The sequence below is a fragment of the Macrobrachium rosenbergii genome, chromosome 18, assembly GCF_040412425.1.
Source record: "Macrobrachium rosenbergii isolate ZJJX-2024 chromosome 18, ASM4041242v1, whole genome shotgun sequence".
NCBI classification, from domain to species: domain Eukaryota; kingdom Metazoa; phylum Arthropoda; class Malacostraca; order Decapoda; family Palaemonidae; genus Macrobrachium; species Macrobrachium rosenbergii.
Window position 1 is genome coordinate 8,865,013 of NC_089758.1, and position 16,122 is coordinate 8,881,134.

The 16,122-nt window shown below is 36.1% G+C and overlaps 1 protein-coding gene across 1 annotated transcript in view; it reads left to right on the plus strand.

The window, feature by feature from the left end:
• The window catches only part of LOC136848081 (T-box transcription factor TBX20-like), a 308,981-nt gene that overhangs the window by 173,396 nt on the left and 119,463 nt on the right, over window positions 1–16,122 (plus strand). The window lies entirely within an intron of this gene.

Consider the following 16,122-nt stretch of genomic DNA (forward strand, 5'->3'; position numbering starts at 1 on the left):
ATATTTTCATTTTTACTAATTGTTTTTTAATGTCTTTCTTTACAGGTAGGGGAATTTCCAAACTCCAATCATCGTCAGGTACAGTTGAAGTGTTTTAACCATTTCATATTCTAATGTCGTAAAAGTACACCATTCGTTTCATAACCCCAAAGACTTCCCTTGGCTTTGGCAGCAAACTCCACAGGAGGGCCCCATCGGCCAAGCCTGGGTCCCTGGGTTCCCCGGAAGAGAACCTTTCGGTCAAAACATTGACCTCTAGGCTCCTGTCGGCTCTAGAACCAACGGCTTCCTCTAGAATCCCCGGAGGATTGCTCTTGATATTAAATTTGATTTACTTTAACAATGAAAAAAAGAAACATGACCCAGCTTCGACTTTCTGCTATTCATTGCAGACATTGGATCCGTTCTGAGCCCATTTTGATTCCCTTTGGCTCCGTAGATTTGGAGTTGGCTCTATTTTAATCCTCAGTTATCTTCGTGGAATCTCACGGGAATAAGATCAACTTGCTTTTTTTCCAGCATTAAACCAAATCAAAATCATTATCAGAGGCACTCCTCCAAGGATCCTAGAGGGAGCTTAGGGTCCCTGGTTCAGCAGAGGAGTCCTATTCTGTTGCTTCTAGGGGAGCCCGGAGACCCATGTTCTACAGAATAGATTGCTTCCAGGCTTAACGGAGCAACCCAGGATCCATATTTGGATTCGGAAGGGCAGAAGCCACAGGAAATCTTAAGTTTTGGGAAAGTGATAACGTACTTTCACGTTTTCGGAATCGGAATCTTGAAGAGTTGATTATGACAAAAAATTTTAAAGATTCATTTGTATTTAACTTGAAATAAGCACCCAGTGAAGACAGGGAGGAAGCTTAAATATCTTCATATGTATTCTTCGAAAATGAATTAAAACTTGACTTCATTTCACGCCATGGAATACAGAGCATAAAATTTTGACAATTTCTGCCCTATATTTAGGAGAGATGCATAACTCTCTCCCTTACTAATTTTGTAAGCGTAAATGATTTTGGGCAGTGTATCCCAAACACTAACCTGGCTCAGTTAAATTTCAAATTTGTACATCTGTACAGCATGGCTGATAAAGAAAAATCAATAACTCATCTAGGTGTAACTCTTCTGACAGGAATGCATATACATAAACACAGACACACAGATTCATATATAATATATATATATATATATATATATATATATATATATATATATATATATATATTGTATGTATATATATATATATATATATATATATATATATATATATATATATATATATATATATATATATATAATTTATTTACGTCTATATGCGAATCACCAGATCGTTAGAAACTGGTCACAATCATTTACAGAAAATTACGTAATGTACAAAGACACGAGCACAAGCACAAACTAAGTAACTAATTGGTTCTTAGCCACGTAAAATAAGTCTAATCCTTCGGGCCAGCCCTAGAAGAGCTGTTAATCAGCTCAGTGGTCTGGTAAAACTAAGGTATACTTAACTTAACAAGTACAAACACACAGCATTTCTTGACTATCTTCTTTGTGACACGAATCATGTACCCTGTAATACATTATACCTAATAACCCCAAACTTGTGATTAGATTTTATGAACTTGAGAAACAGACGAATAACACACACTTATCACATGCTAACATACACTTAAACTGAAGCAATAGTGAGGACCTACCTTTATTTTTAATTATTGCTTTAATAAATTTTTGTACTTTACTATTCGCTTAAAAATAAAAAAAAGAATAAAGGAAACGTCCAGGATCAGATACTGTAAGCGACCTGCTGAAAGTTATTCATTTAAAGAAAAACAAAATAATGAAAGACTGACTATGAACCTCGAGGACGTCCAGTAGGATTTTATAATGCAAGAAGATTCCAACCTTCAGATCTGCTTCAGCAATGATAAAAAATATTTTATTCCCTCAGAACACTTGGGAGATATGGAAGTGATTTGGACGATGCAAAGTACCAGCATTCAGTTCGAGTCCAACGACGATAATTAACCATGAGGTAATTCACACGTAAGAGGCTTGACCTACATAAAAGTAAAATTTGAGACTGCATGCTAGCAGCTAATAGTTAAAATTTTGGTGGTGAAACATAAAGAAAGAACTAGAGTATCTCAATATCTTCGAAAACATGGATGCTGAATTGGGTGAATGTAAACCACAAATAGCGTATGCAAAAAAAAAAAAAAAAAAAAATCCAGAATGTTGGGAGGACTTGAGAACAGGATTTGACAGACAGTCTGTCAGCCCACGGTTTGAATCGAATAAAAAAAAAAAAAGAGAGAGGTGACATCTAAGCTACGTGGAAGTAAGATTTAAAAAATCATAATCTATCTGACCAATAACTCGCTTCTAATATAAAAAAAAAATAAGAAGGAAAAAATAAGATGCTGAAATATCCCAGGCGAAGCAGAGAGAGAGGAGACTCTGCAGATACATTCAAATGAGATCATAAAAGTCACTTTACGAGGAGATTATCCCCAACACAATCACGGCATATTGAAATCCTCAGTCAACGTTACAAGAGAGTCGAGATGTCTATGGCAGAGCGAAGACGCTGCGTCGTGTCCGCCTTAATGTCATAATAGAAATGCATCTGGAAAACTCGTGTTGGTATTCAGTGCTGTGTTTCGTTTGAAAGCAAATTGCATAAAGGGAGATTCTACCCAAGGTGGACATGCTAGTACGAGGAATCTAAATAAGGAAGAGCTTTAAGGGGGTTAACTTAAGTAAGAACGAGCTATAAAAAAATCAGTCCATGCGAAAATACTTTTAAATGTCAGTCAAATTATGAAGATAGAATCCTAAAGTCAAGCTATATAAGAAGAAAATTTATAAATTGATCTAAATAAGAGAGAGTTTCGCAATTATAAAACCAAATAAAAAAGTTTCAAAGACAATCTAAGTAAAAAAAAAACGACTTTAACAAACGACCTTATTAAATTAATTCAAGTAAGAGCGAGCTTATAAAAGGCCAAACTAATATTGAAGATCTCTTAAATGTGTCAGCTTCAATACAGAAGTTTGAAGGTCAGTTAAATAGGAGAGACCTTTGGAAATAAATATATATAGGAACAAGCTTTGAGAAAGCCAATTTAAATGAACGGGTTAATTTAAAAATGAAAGATTTCATAAAATGAATCCAAGTAAGAATGACCTTTTAAGAACCCAAACTAAATATGAAAGCTTTCAAATAGGCCATTCTGAATATGAAAGAGATATCCGAAATAAGTCTATTTAAATAAGAGACTTTTGTATATCAATCTTCAATCAGAAATCTTCTAAAATCTCTAGATAAAATACAAAAAAGTCAGTCTGAAATAAGCGTTAAAAAGTCTGTCTAGATGAATAACTTCGAAAAAAGCAAAGTTAATAACAGTGCTTAAAAAAAGCAAATTTAAATAAAAAAGAACAAGTGATTAAAAGTCGATTTTAATCAGACAGAGTTAAGAAAGTGAATTTAAGAAAGTGAAAGTACATTTAAATTAAAGATCTTAAATAAATGAGCATAAGAAAGTGGAAGTCAATTAAATTCAAGACCTTAAGAAAATGAACTTAAGAAAGTGGACGTCAATTTAAATGAGAAAGATCTTAAGAAAGTGAAAGTCAATTTAAAAATCTTAAGAAAGTGAAAGTCAATTTAAAAATCTTAAGAAAGTGAACTTAAGAAAGTGGAAGTCAATTTAAATTAGAAAGATCTTAAGAAAGTGAAAGTCAATTTAAAGATCTAAAGAAAGTGAACTTAAGAAAGTGGTAGCCAATTTAAACCAGAAAGACCTTAAGAAAGTGAACTGTCATAAGAAAGGCCTTTAAAAAAAACCACTCAGCGTAAGAACGAAGCTTCGCACAAGAATGAAAGAGTTTGTAGCTAGCAATAAATTATCTTTATTTTATCACCCTATCATTTATTCATTAATTTATTCGGTTTTTAATGACTTGGCCATTACTGCCAGTTAATTTCGTTTGACTTGAGCGGGTGTCCAGTCTCAAATCCTCTCCTTAATGTCCCCTGTGGATCTAGAGTTCCTGACTCTAAGGATTTGCAGCTTATGACTTTATGGATATAGAGCTAGAGACTATGACTTTGTAGGTTTAGTGGCCCTGACTTTATCAAGCTGGAGTTTATAGGTTTATGGATTTAGATCCAAAGGCTTTAAAGGACTTATAACTTCTGACTCCATGAATTTAGGGATTTATGGATTTAGTTTATGACTTTGGTGATTACAGTTTATGACTTTGTGGATTTACAGCCTTGACTTTCTGGATTTAGGGATTTATGAATTAATTTATGACTTTAGTGACTGCAGTATATAGCCTTCACTTCATCGATTTATGGATTTAGTTTATCACTTGAATGATTAGAGTTAATAACTTTTGTGGATTATAGAGCCTTGACTTCATCGATTAAGGGATTTATGGAATCAGTTTATGACTTTAATGATTAGAGTTTACGACTCTTGTGGATTATAGAGCCTTGAATTCATCGATTAAGGGATTTATGGAATCAGTTTATGACTTTAATGATTAGAGTTTATGACTCTTGTGGATTATAGAGCCTTGAATTCATCAATTGAGGGATTTATGGAATCAGTTTATGACTTTAATGATCAGAGTTTATGACTCTTGTGGATTATAGAGCCTTGAATTCATCGATTAATGGATTTATGGAATCAGTTTATGACTTTAATTATTAGAGTTTATGACTTGTGGATTATAGAGCCTTGAATTCATCGATTAAGGGATTTATGGAATCAGTTTATGACTTTAATAATTACAATAGATGACTTTGGGGATTCAGAGCCTCAACATTTGGGATTTAGAGCTCGAACTAAGTTGGTTTAGAGTTCATGACTTTATGAATTTAGAGCATGTGATTTTATGGATTTGGGACTCATGTAAGGATATGAAGTACATAATTATGGATTTACATTCAGGAGTACAGCTTTAGGTCTCGCGACATTATGAATTCAATACTTATGGGGTAAAGAGTTAAAACTTTCCGACTACACTTTATGGAAACAGAGCTCAAGACTATATGGATTTAAGAATTCAAGACTTGATTGATATGGAGCCTATGATTATAGATTCAGAGTTCTTGACTTACGTATTTAATGCTCGTGACTGTAGCTTCAGAGCTCAGGAATATAAACTTAAAGCTCATGACTGTAAGGCGTTAGAGTTCATGATTATGAAATTAGTTCTCATGATACCATGGATTTACGTTTGATGACTGCAAGGTTTTAAAATTCATTCATGACCACAGATTTTTAGAGTTCGTTAATATGAGCTTCAAAGCTGACGACTTCTAAAGATGAACAGTTCACGATGCTAACTTGGAAAATATTCTTTATTTTACTTGACATTGCCGGAGCAATCGTCGTAAAACACACACACACACACACACACTCACATACACAAGCACTTATATTACCATCTCTTGCCCCGTCATCCATCTAACAGCCCTCGCCTATCAAACCCATCTCTCTCGATCGCAGAGGCAACACCAGCGGAACGCAGTTGTCACAAATGTGGGCAAATGCCGCTCGTCTGCGCCGTCGTCAGGGCGTGTGTGTGATTCCCTTAAACGCTTTTAGTTCGCCTCTGTTCTTTCACACGGGCCAGCTCTCTCCGTCCCCACACACACACACACACACATACACGCGCGCGCGTACGCACACACACACACACACATCCGACAGCCCCCAACACTGCCGGAAAAACCTTTTTATTTGTCTCTTTATTTACCATGGAATCAGATGTGCAAGTCAATTATCAGAGAAATGCAGCCCTAGAGGCGGAAGCCACTAGCTCGGCGGGGATGGATTTTCGCCTGGCGGGTAACGCGGCGTAAGGCCGATAACTGCTTGGAGATGGCCGAGGAGGCTTGTGTTCCCTTGCGGATGGTCAACACGGCAGCGAGGAAATATCGGCTTATTATGACCATGAAATTATGTTTGGTATTAATTGAGCATTTCCATTCTCTTCCTCTTACTCTCCCGCTCTCTCGCGCATCGACACCAAATCGGTCTCTTTTATTTCTCTGTTTGCCTGGAAGCAAATGCTGCCCTTGCTCTTGTTTGTTTACTTTTGTTCTTCCTAATTGAGCGGGATTGCATTCGTCTCCCGGCTTCGACCTTATTTGAGAACCTGAGAAGACGGTTGTAAATACTCTACTTGCAAACTAGATTTCTTTTTCTCCACTGATAAAGAAAAATATCTAAGAATTCCAGTGCGCAGATTCGATCCTCGCCACGCTCGTAAACTGCGCGTGAAAACTAATCATCGGGCAGACGCTGCCTCAACATAAAACTGCACACTAAATCCTGAATAAGCACCGCTTTGTTTTGCCCGTGAAAATGCTTAGCGCCATTGACGAGGGAACAGTCATATCACTACGTGCTCTATGCCAATGCGAAATTGCGCCCCTCTGGGTCGGCCAGACTAGAAAAATGGATCGGGTGACATCACTGCCAAACTTGAGGGCTGATCGTCATCGACTCTGGTCTTGATTTTCTCTTCTGCTGCTTTTTAAATTGGTGGAACAAACGGATCCACTTGATAACCAAGATGGAGGGATGCGACGAGCAATGACGAAAACAAAAGGCTTTGTTCTCTAGTGAGCGAGGGTATGAGCGTCTCACTTGACTTTTATGACACTGGTTTGAACAAAGGGCTGGCTGGGTAAAAATCCAGTTTCCTGGACGACGAATTCATCTTATTAACGTCAAATAATGTCTCTTAAAGTTGACTTCGGGTGAAAAAATCTACACCTCATGAATAAACGTACCCTTGCCTTTATTTCTGGTCTTCATTTATGGTTATTTACACATCACCTAATTTTGTGGGAGTGTGCGTCCGAACGTGTGTGTGCGTGTGTGTGTGTGTGTGTGTGAAGACCATCATTGGCGGGCAACCCAGACAGCTAAGATATAATAATGAAAAATGTTCATGAAGGTTACGGTGCTAGTCATCATAGAAGCGATGGGCCAGCGCCTTGAAATAATGGTTGTTTTATCAACCGGGGAACACGGAAGCAGATGGAGACAGTCACAGAACTGGGAGATCGGTAGACCTTAGAGCTAACAAAGATAGAGTAAATAATAAAGAGTACAAAAACAAGAACGGCAACTTTATTGAAGACATCTGCTCAAACATACTTTGTTTAACCTTCTTCAGATAAAGCGACGAATAATTTTACAGATAAGCATTTATAACTATTACAAAGTCACTACTGGCTCCCTCCCCAAACCCTCATCGACCCAATCCCAGAAAAAAAAAAAAAAAAAAAAAAAGTACGCCTAGCTTGTTGGTGGCTAAATGAAGAGAATCTAACGTAAATGTTATAACGCTTTACTTTCCACCACAAGGCGTGAGGCCCCATAGCAGCCCCCCCCCCACCACCCCCTCCCCTTCGCCGTCCCCATTACCCGCGCCTAATACGACAGGTGATGGTTCTGAATGAGCCATTCATTAGGCAAATGACGGAAACCTCAGACAAGCAGGGATCTTATAAATGAGACCGGTATTACTCAAGCACAACGCTCTGCCGCCGCCGCCGCTGCTTTTGAACATCGCTGTCATCCATCACATTTGTTTGATTACTGTGACAACGGCAACGAGGTTCGTCCTTAACAGAAGGTCATTAGCGTGAGTAAAATTCACTTATGACGGAGGTAAAGCGGAATAGACGGACGGACGGACGTGAAAGCACGAACGGGCTATTTCCGTAACGCGTTTTAAGGACACTTTATGCAACGTAATGAAAGTGAGATCGCATAATCAGTGTTGTACGAGCCTCAGTTCTTAATGTTGGATGTAATACGTTGACATACACACACACACACGTATGTATATAAAATGTATTTATATAACATTATTTATACATACGTTCCTATATATATTTATATATATAATGTGTATATATATATATGTATATATATATATATATATATATATAAATAAATATATATATATATATATATATATATATATATATATATACATACATACATACATACATATATATAATATTATAAACATAAAAGGTTCTTACAGAAGCCACGTGAGTGACAAAACAATATTTCCATCACATCACAAGTCAGATCCAGGATTACTGAACAGGCATCATAAGATTAAAAAAAAAAAATTGAAAAGACTTATTTAGTACAAAACTTCTTATACTGCCGGATACATATGGAAACACGTATCTATTCAATTATCCGTCTCATTCATTTGTTTGTTATATATTTCATATTTCTCTTCTCGATGTTTTGTGTCTTTTTCAAATGCGGGATTCCTCTGCTGAGGAACCTTACTCTCCGAGTTGATGGCTTTTACGATTCTTCAGTAGAAGTTCTTTTGCATATTTTGGATAATGCTTATAGTATAATTTTGATTTTATAATAATAACAATAACAATAACATTATTAACTCAGAAATACTCGGGGTAGCATGAGTCTTAAAATGGAGAAACAAATCCACATTTGTGTAGATACGTGACTGTGTATTTGTTTCTCCAATAAAGCTATTCCCAAATAATAATAATAATAATAATAATAATAATAATAATAATAATAATAATAATAATAATAATAATAACACTGTCTTTAAAATACCTTTAATGAAATACTATTCTCAAGTACAATAATAATAACCTGTTGAAAAATATTGAAAACACCAGTATTGCGCTTGAACCTTCCTTCGAGCTGCTGCTCCATCTGGAAATTTGTAAATGTACTCCCATAGTACAATTACCAGACAAAGTGTCTCCCAGAAAAACAAATAAGTGAATAAAAAAAACAAATAATGGCCCCCTCCCTCTGCCATCCATAGGGCTCTCAGGCTGATGAAGATAATGATGTCATATTATGAATTCAGCTAAGTTCATTATAAAGCTTCACTAAACAAATTATCGTGTCAGTGACGTCAACAAATTACATTTAATTAATTACATCAGATTAATTCCAAATGGCTTTCAGCGGCGGGGACCGTAGGCACGATAACGTGGAATCAACCTGAATATAATTACAAAACTGTGGCGTTGCGCTTAACAAGCTTTCAGCACGCTTAATGCGGCTAATTCAGGAAAATAGCTGCTCTTTCTCTCTCTCTCTCTCTCTCTCTCTCTCTCTCTCTCTCTCTCTCTCTCTCTCTTAAATATATATATATATATATATATATATATATATATATATATATATATATATATATATATATATATATATATATATATATACATATATATATATAACCCTTCTCTCTCTCTCTCTCTCTCTCTCTCTCTCTATATATATATATATATATATATATATATATATATATATATATATATATATATATATATATATATATATATATATGTGTATGTGTGTGTGTGTGTGTGTGTGTGTGTGTGTGTGTGTGTGTGTGATATGAAAAAACTCACCGTAAGGCTTCCGGAATTAAGATTTTGACGGATATTTTGGGATAATTTGCGGTGAATACATATAAATATGTGCACAAATATTAAGCTACAAACATCGTTTAACATCGAATTCACTGTACCTTAGGAATAACTTACATCCATCAAAAGAAATAATTGATAAGCGCATGCGCCTGATCAGGATTCCACCAGCCAGGTGGTCAAAGTCGACTGGGTATCTGGTTTCTAAAACAAAGGCCCTGGTTCGAATCTTGGCCAAGGAGGATTCACTTATCAATTATAATTCCCCTTGGCTGGAAGTCATTCCCAAGGCAGAGTGATTTCAATATCAAACGATATTTGTGGCTTAGTATTTGTGAATATCAAAAAAGTCACGCTTGTTTAAGTGACAAAAATTCATAAATATCCACCCACATACATACATACATACATACATACATACATACATAAATACACACATACATACATACATACATACATACATATATATACACATATATATATATATATATATATATATATATATATATATATATATATATATATATAAACACGATATACACGCTTGAAATCATCATATGCGCCATTTAAACATTCAAATGTACCGCAAGGAAAAACCGAGCCTTACAGTATAATCCCTCACCAGTGTCGTCGTCACTTTTTAAGATATCTTGAAAAAGTCTCATTAAGTAAACACGACATCGGACAGGTTTATACCTTGTCTCATTTCCCCTTGTCGTAAATATGCATGTATGTAGCACACACACATGTATGTATGCGTATATATATATATATATATATATATATATATATATATATATATATATATATATATATATATATATATATATATAACGGCGAATGAATCTATGGAAAGACAAATGCAGTCTTAGGCAAGAGTATCAAGCTCTCTCTCTCTCTCTCTCTCTCTCTCTCTCTCTCTCTCTCTCTCTCGGAGTGGGGACGCTCACATTTACTGCTACATTAATTTCTCTAGCACTTTAGTCTCATTCAAATTAAGCTTTACAACTTGGTTACCCTAGGGAGAGGGCGCTGAGCGCTCATATCCACGACCATTAGACCGTGCACGCGCACGAAGCTCTCTCTCTCTCTCTCTCTCTCTCTCTCTCTCTCTCTCTCTCTCTCACACACACACACACACACTCACACACACACACACACACACACACACAGACCAGTCTGCATTATGAGGCTCTAGTTGGAAATAAATAATATAATTAAAAAAAAAAGATTAAATACCTTTCTCTTTCCCCAAAGAGAAAGTATACTCGTATTTGGGCCCAGTGATCTCTCGATAGAGGTAAAAATATTTAAAATAAAACCGATTGGCTATTTTCAGTCAGTCTCTCTCTCTCTCTCTCTCTCTCTCTCTCTCTCTCTCTCTCTCTCTCTCTCTCTCTCTCTCTCCCCGAGGAATACTTTGCTTTAGTAGCCTCTATTTAGGAGAAACAATGTTTTCAAGTAAATTAGATTAAACAGCTACTGACAGTCCCCTCCCCCACTCTCTCTCTCTCTCTCTCTCTCTCTCTCTCTCTCTCTCTCTCTCTCTCTCTCTCTCTCTCTCTCTCCCCAAAGAATGCTTTACTTTGGTAGTCTCTATTTGGGAGAAACACGGTATAAAAGTAAATCACATTAAACAGCTTCTAATAGTCCTCTCCCCACCCCTACTCTCTCTCTCTCTCTCTCTCTCTCTCTCTCTCTCTCTCTCTCTCTCTCTCTCTCTCTCTCTCTAGAAAACTGTTTAATGTCGTTATCTGAAAGGCAGTAAAGTTGAAAAGATGACAGATCCGGTTCAAAACATCAGTAAGCATTATGATAATAAAACATCCAAAATTACTATTTTCACTTAACTGTGGGAAAGGTGTAACTGTTATGATGCATAAAAAAAAATAGAGCCTAATTACCAGGAAACGCCAAATCTTTTATCAATACAAACTGCATGTGCAACGTAAACATGAAAAAGTGTATAACGGACAAATTTTATCATATACAATAAAGTCTGTGGTGTCACTTGGAACATGAAAAAAACTGATTATGTAACTTACACAAAGAGAAGAAAACCAACTCCTGACAGTTTCAGTTACCGCGGTCGGTAAAGTTTCCCAATTTTACCGGTGCAGATATTCTTAGGTGAATAAAACTCACTTAATTGACACTTACATGTGCAAATGTGACAATTCATTTACGCGCATTATTTCCTGGTACATTTATTCTCTCATTAATGAATCACGGCCGCTTTATGCTACTATCAACTTTCTTCAGCATCACATCAGCCTTTCTCTCATAATTATAGTGACCGATTCATGTCCGAATTCCACGTATTCTCCCAAATTTAATCCAAGTTTTACGTCCATACGTATATATATATATATATATATATATATATATATATATAATATCCCATAAATAATATCCGACCAATTATTATAACACGTGCCATTATCTTTCTCGAAGCGTAAACCAGTACGGGAGTTTACACTGATAATATATTAGGCGGCAGAGGTTTTTGTGTATGAATGTATGTGTGTGTGTGTGTGTGTGTGCCCGCGCAGGCGCACGTAGCGCAAGAGCCATCGAAGGCGACAGACAGCGGACATGAACGCAGATATGCAAAACAGAAACGCGACCCGTGATATCGCAAACAGACTCGTATAACTCCTATGTAAATGAGGTGGCCATATTAGGCGTAATAAATATGTAAGCAACCGTGTAATGAGAGACGCGGCCGCAAAGATATTTCCGCTGAGCAAATACCCATATCTACTTGATGTGTGAACTGCGACTGTTCATCACACCCATTCGCGGTGTTGATTCATTCAAATTGCAGCTGGCGGCTCGTACAATGGCAAATATGACAGGGCAATAACGTTGAGTTATCACCGCCAACAGGGTAAATGTTAAAAATGTTAATTTTCTTTCGCGCCAACCCCCGCCCAACCCCTCACCACAACCGCAACTACTAAATTACGCATGGGTCGCGTGCATTTCGCATTCAGGGTTAAAGAAAATAAGAAGTCATTGCCTGTCTTAGAGGTGATTACTCTGCTTGCTTTTCACTATTTTCTGTGTTGCTTTGCTTGTGTTCTTGTCTGCTGATCGATCGTTTTGGTTCTCAAACAATTTAAGAGTCAATTCGAGGATGTCAGAGAAAAATTATGAGGGACTTATTACCACTTAAGACGACATTAACATTACACATACAAGTCATTACAACAGATAAATGAACAATGAATGAATAATTCTACGTAGATGAACATAAAGACTGGAGAAAAGTAAACAAGAAACTAACAAACAATCTAAAGCGAAGGATGAATATGCCAACGCCACAAAGGAATTCCTCTCAATCTTTTTCCTTGATTACATTTCTTACACGGATCTACCACTAGATTATGAGAGTTATGGCCAAGGTTTTATTTGCAATGACTAACTTCTAAGTCAGTTATATTCTTTACACAACGTGAGGAAATTCTGTGAATTATTTAAGGGACTGTCGGTATCACCATCAATAACCTTATTACTGCCTTCGTTGTCATTGTATTTGTAGTGGCCGAGAAAGTCTAAGAACAACTTCTATTATTATTATTATTATTATTATTATAGGATTCAACTAATCTCAATCTTGACAATACTTAAGCTTGGCCTTTAGGGACAGACTTTTAACAGCGCCATTAAGGAATATCTCAACATGCCTAACGTAGAAATTTGCTTGTGACACGACCATTTGATAAGACAGTTGTCTTGATATGGCTATTTAAGACAGTATCTCCTGATTTGTTTTCTTATAGATCGTTTCTCTTTATATTTCCACGTAGGACTTCATCTCTTGACATAACAACTTTGGATATTATCTTTTGAAATGGCATCTCGGACGGTTATCTCATGATATGGTCAATCAGTCAAGTTTCCCTTGCTGTGGTCATATAGAACGGTACCTCTTGGCTACTAAGTTCCTCGTTGGACGAGTCGGTATAGTTCTCGGTTAGCACTCTGCTGGGCCCGCGTTCGAGACTCCGGCCGGCCAATGAAGAATTAGGGGAATTTATTTCTGGTGATAGAAATTCATTTCTCGCTATAATGTGGTTCGGATTCCACAATAAGCTGCAGGTCCCGTTGCTAGGTAACGAACTGGTTCTTAGCCACGCAAAAGAAGTCTAATCCTTCGGGCTAGTCATAAGAGAGCTGTTAATCAGCTCAGTGGTCTGGTTAAATTAAGGAATACTTACTAATTTTACCTCTTAGCTAGTAAAATATATTCCTAGTATAGCAATTTACGATAATTTCTCTAAACCTGGACGTTCCACAAGACACTATTGATAAAGGAATTTAACAGTAACCCTGCAAATCTTAAATCAGAAAAGCTTCACATAACTGTTTACAACAAACAATCATGAAGCGGTCTGTTGAGACAGAACTTTGACAATCCTAATTCCACAAGGTTTTCTTCACAAAAGCTGTTCAAGACAGACACTACGTAAATCACAATTAAACGACAAATCATGGTAACACAATAGATCTTGAAGTTTCAGTTTTCAAGACGGAGATCTAAACTTTTTATTAAGAACATGACTGTGTCATACAAAATGATAATTCCTTTTAAGCGCAATCGCAGTCTATTTATTCAATTGAACTGAATATGCATTTTAAGTGCATTGGCATGATGCCTTCAAATCCACTTTGGTTATACAAGATGAATAAAGTATAATTCTTAAAACAGGGTCAGTGAAGGTAATTCATGCTAACTGAAGATGGTCATATGATCTTACTCTTCAATAAATGTTTATTGCATGCATATGTTCACTTGTTTGTTTCGTTTCTTATTCATAACTTTCTTTTACATTTTTATATGCTTTTCTCGTCTTTACTTTGTAGCTTTTCTTTTTTTAGGTAAGTTAATAATCATGATAATAATCGATAAAATTTCGTAATCACACGAATGCATAAATCTAAGAGAAGATCATGAACAACAACAAGAAAACTGATAACGAGGATAATGCTCTATTTTGTAACTGAAATGTATTCTTTGAAATGTATTTTTGTAACACATTTCTACATCGAGACGATCTGTGGATTACTTCTTCAGTAATAATGATGACAAAAATATGTTTGTTTCAATGTAGAACATATAATATGGTTTTCATCAAGGAAAAACATACAAAAAGACAAATAAAAAATATGATATTAGAAGCCTGTGCATTTAGAGACATAACGTTTCGGATACAGTTGGTGGTAACATTAAGTTGCAACGATACCAATAACATGTTTATGAGTTTTTTGAATTACTGAATTTTCTGGATTACTCCACGTGAATACTCTCACATTATGAACGTTAAAAACTAATTTTATTTTTCTATTTAATTTTACACTGAAGAGAAGTGGTACTTAATCCTCCTTTTATACCATGTGTTTATCTAAACTTTATCTTTAAAAGGGGCGTTGGCATGAACTAATAATAAATATCTGAGGCATGGCGATAATCAGCACACAATCACGTGTGTAATGGAAATGAGTTTCTAACCCACATAGTGATCGAACTCAGGACTCACTACTAAAGGCAAGAGTGCTACCGGCTAACCCACATAAGCTATTAAAGAAATTGGAACCTAAGTACTTTTGCATCTGGATTCGATCCCGATGTGAATTAGAATTTTATTTCTATTATACACGTGGTCATGTGTTGATTATTTCCATCATAACCACTCAGAAGGGGCAATTCGAATGGAATGGTATCAATTTGGTCACTGGTGAGTCAGGAAGTTGGGTAAAACTCGCTGGTATGCGGGTGGTAACCTACCCAAGTAATGCCTCAGGTACAGAAGTACTTGGGTTCCAACTTCTTATTTGGCCTCTGTGGGTCAGTTGATAAGGTCCTCGCCTTTCATTTGAAAGACCTGGATTCGATCCCGATGGGATGTAGAGATTTAGCCGAGAGTAATTTTTAATCTTTATTCTTTCTAACGGGAAAAAACTGAAGTGCTGATCTAAAGACAGGTTAAGTTTCAACAGTTGCGTCATATCTCCTCTATCTCGGACTTAAGGCCAATACTTTTCATTAGTGAAAATAACAGCTACTACAAAAAAAAAGCAGCAACAGAATTTAGTATCTGTTATAAAACGAAACAAATATCCCTATATATTTACTGTGTGTAACAAATTCCACTTTTAATTTCGACGTCGTTCAACTCTCGACCAGCTTCTCTCATCAGTGACCCCCATCTAAGTATGTACAAAGTACAGTGCTTTGGTCTAAGCTTCGGGAGGTGAATCAAATGTTCTTAAGGTCGTGACATACCGCCTCAGTCCTCTTTTATAGCACAGTCGTTTTTCACGATATGGGCACACTTGTAAAAATTAATAATGGAAGAGTCTACTTAAGGAGCGCAAGTAACTTAAGTCCTAATTTCTCCACCATTTACGTTTGGTTAACAATTAAAACTACAACAATGCGGACGGACACTACAGTAATAATAATAATAATAATAATAATAATAATAATAATAATAATAATAATAATAATAATAATAGCTTAGATAACACAATTATAGCTTTGACGGAGTATTAAATCTTGACACAGAATCATAAAAATACAGAAAAAAAATTAAATTTGAGTTGGTCGGGGGCGTGGGTATGGTGGTTGGGGAGGAGGTAGA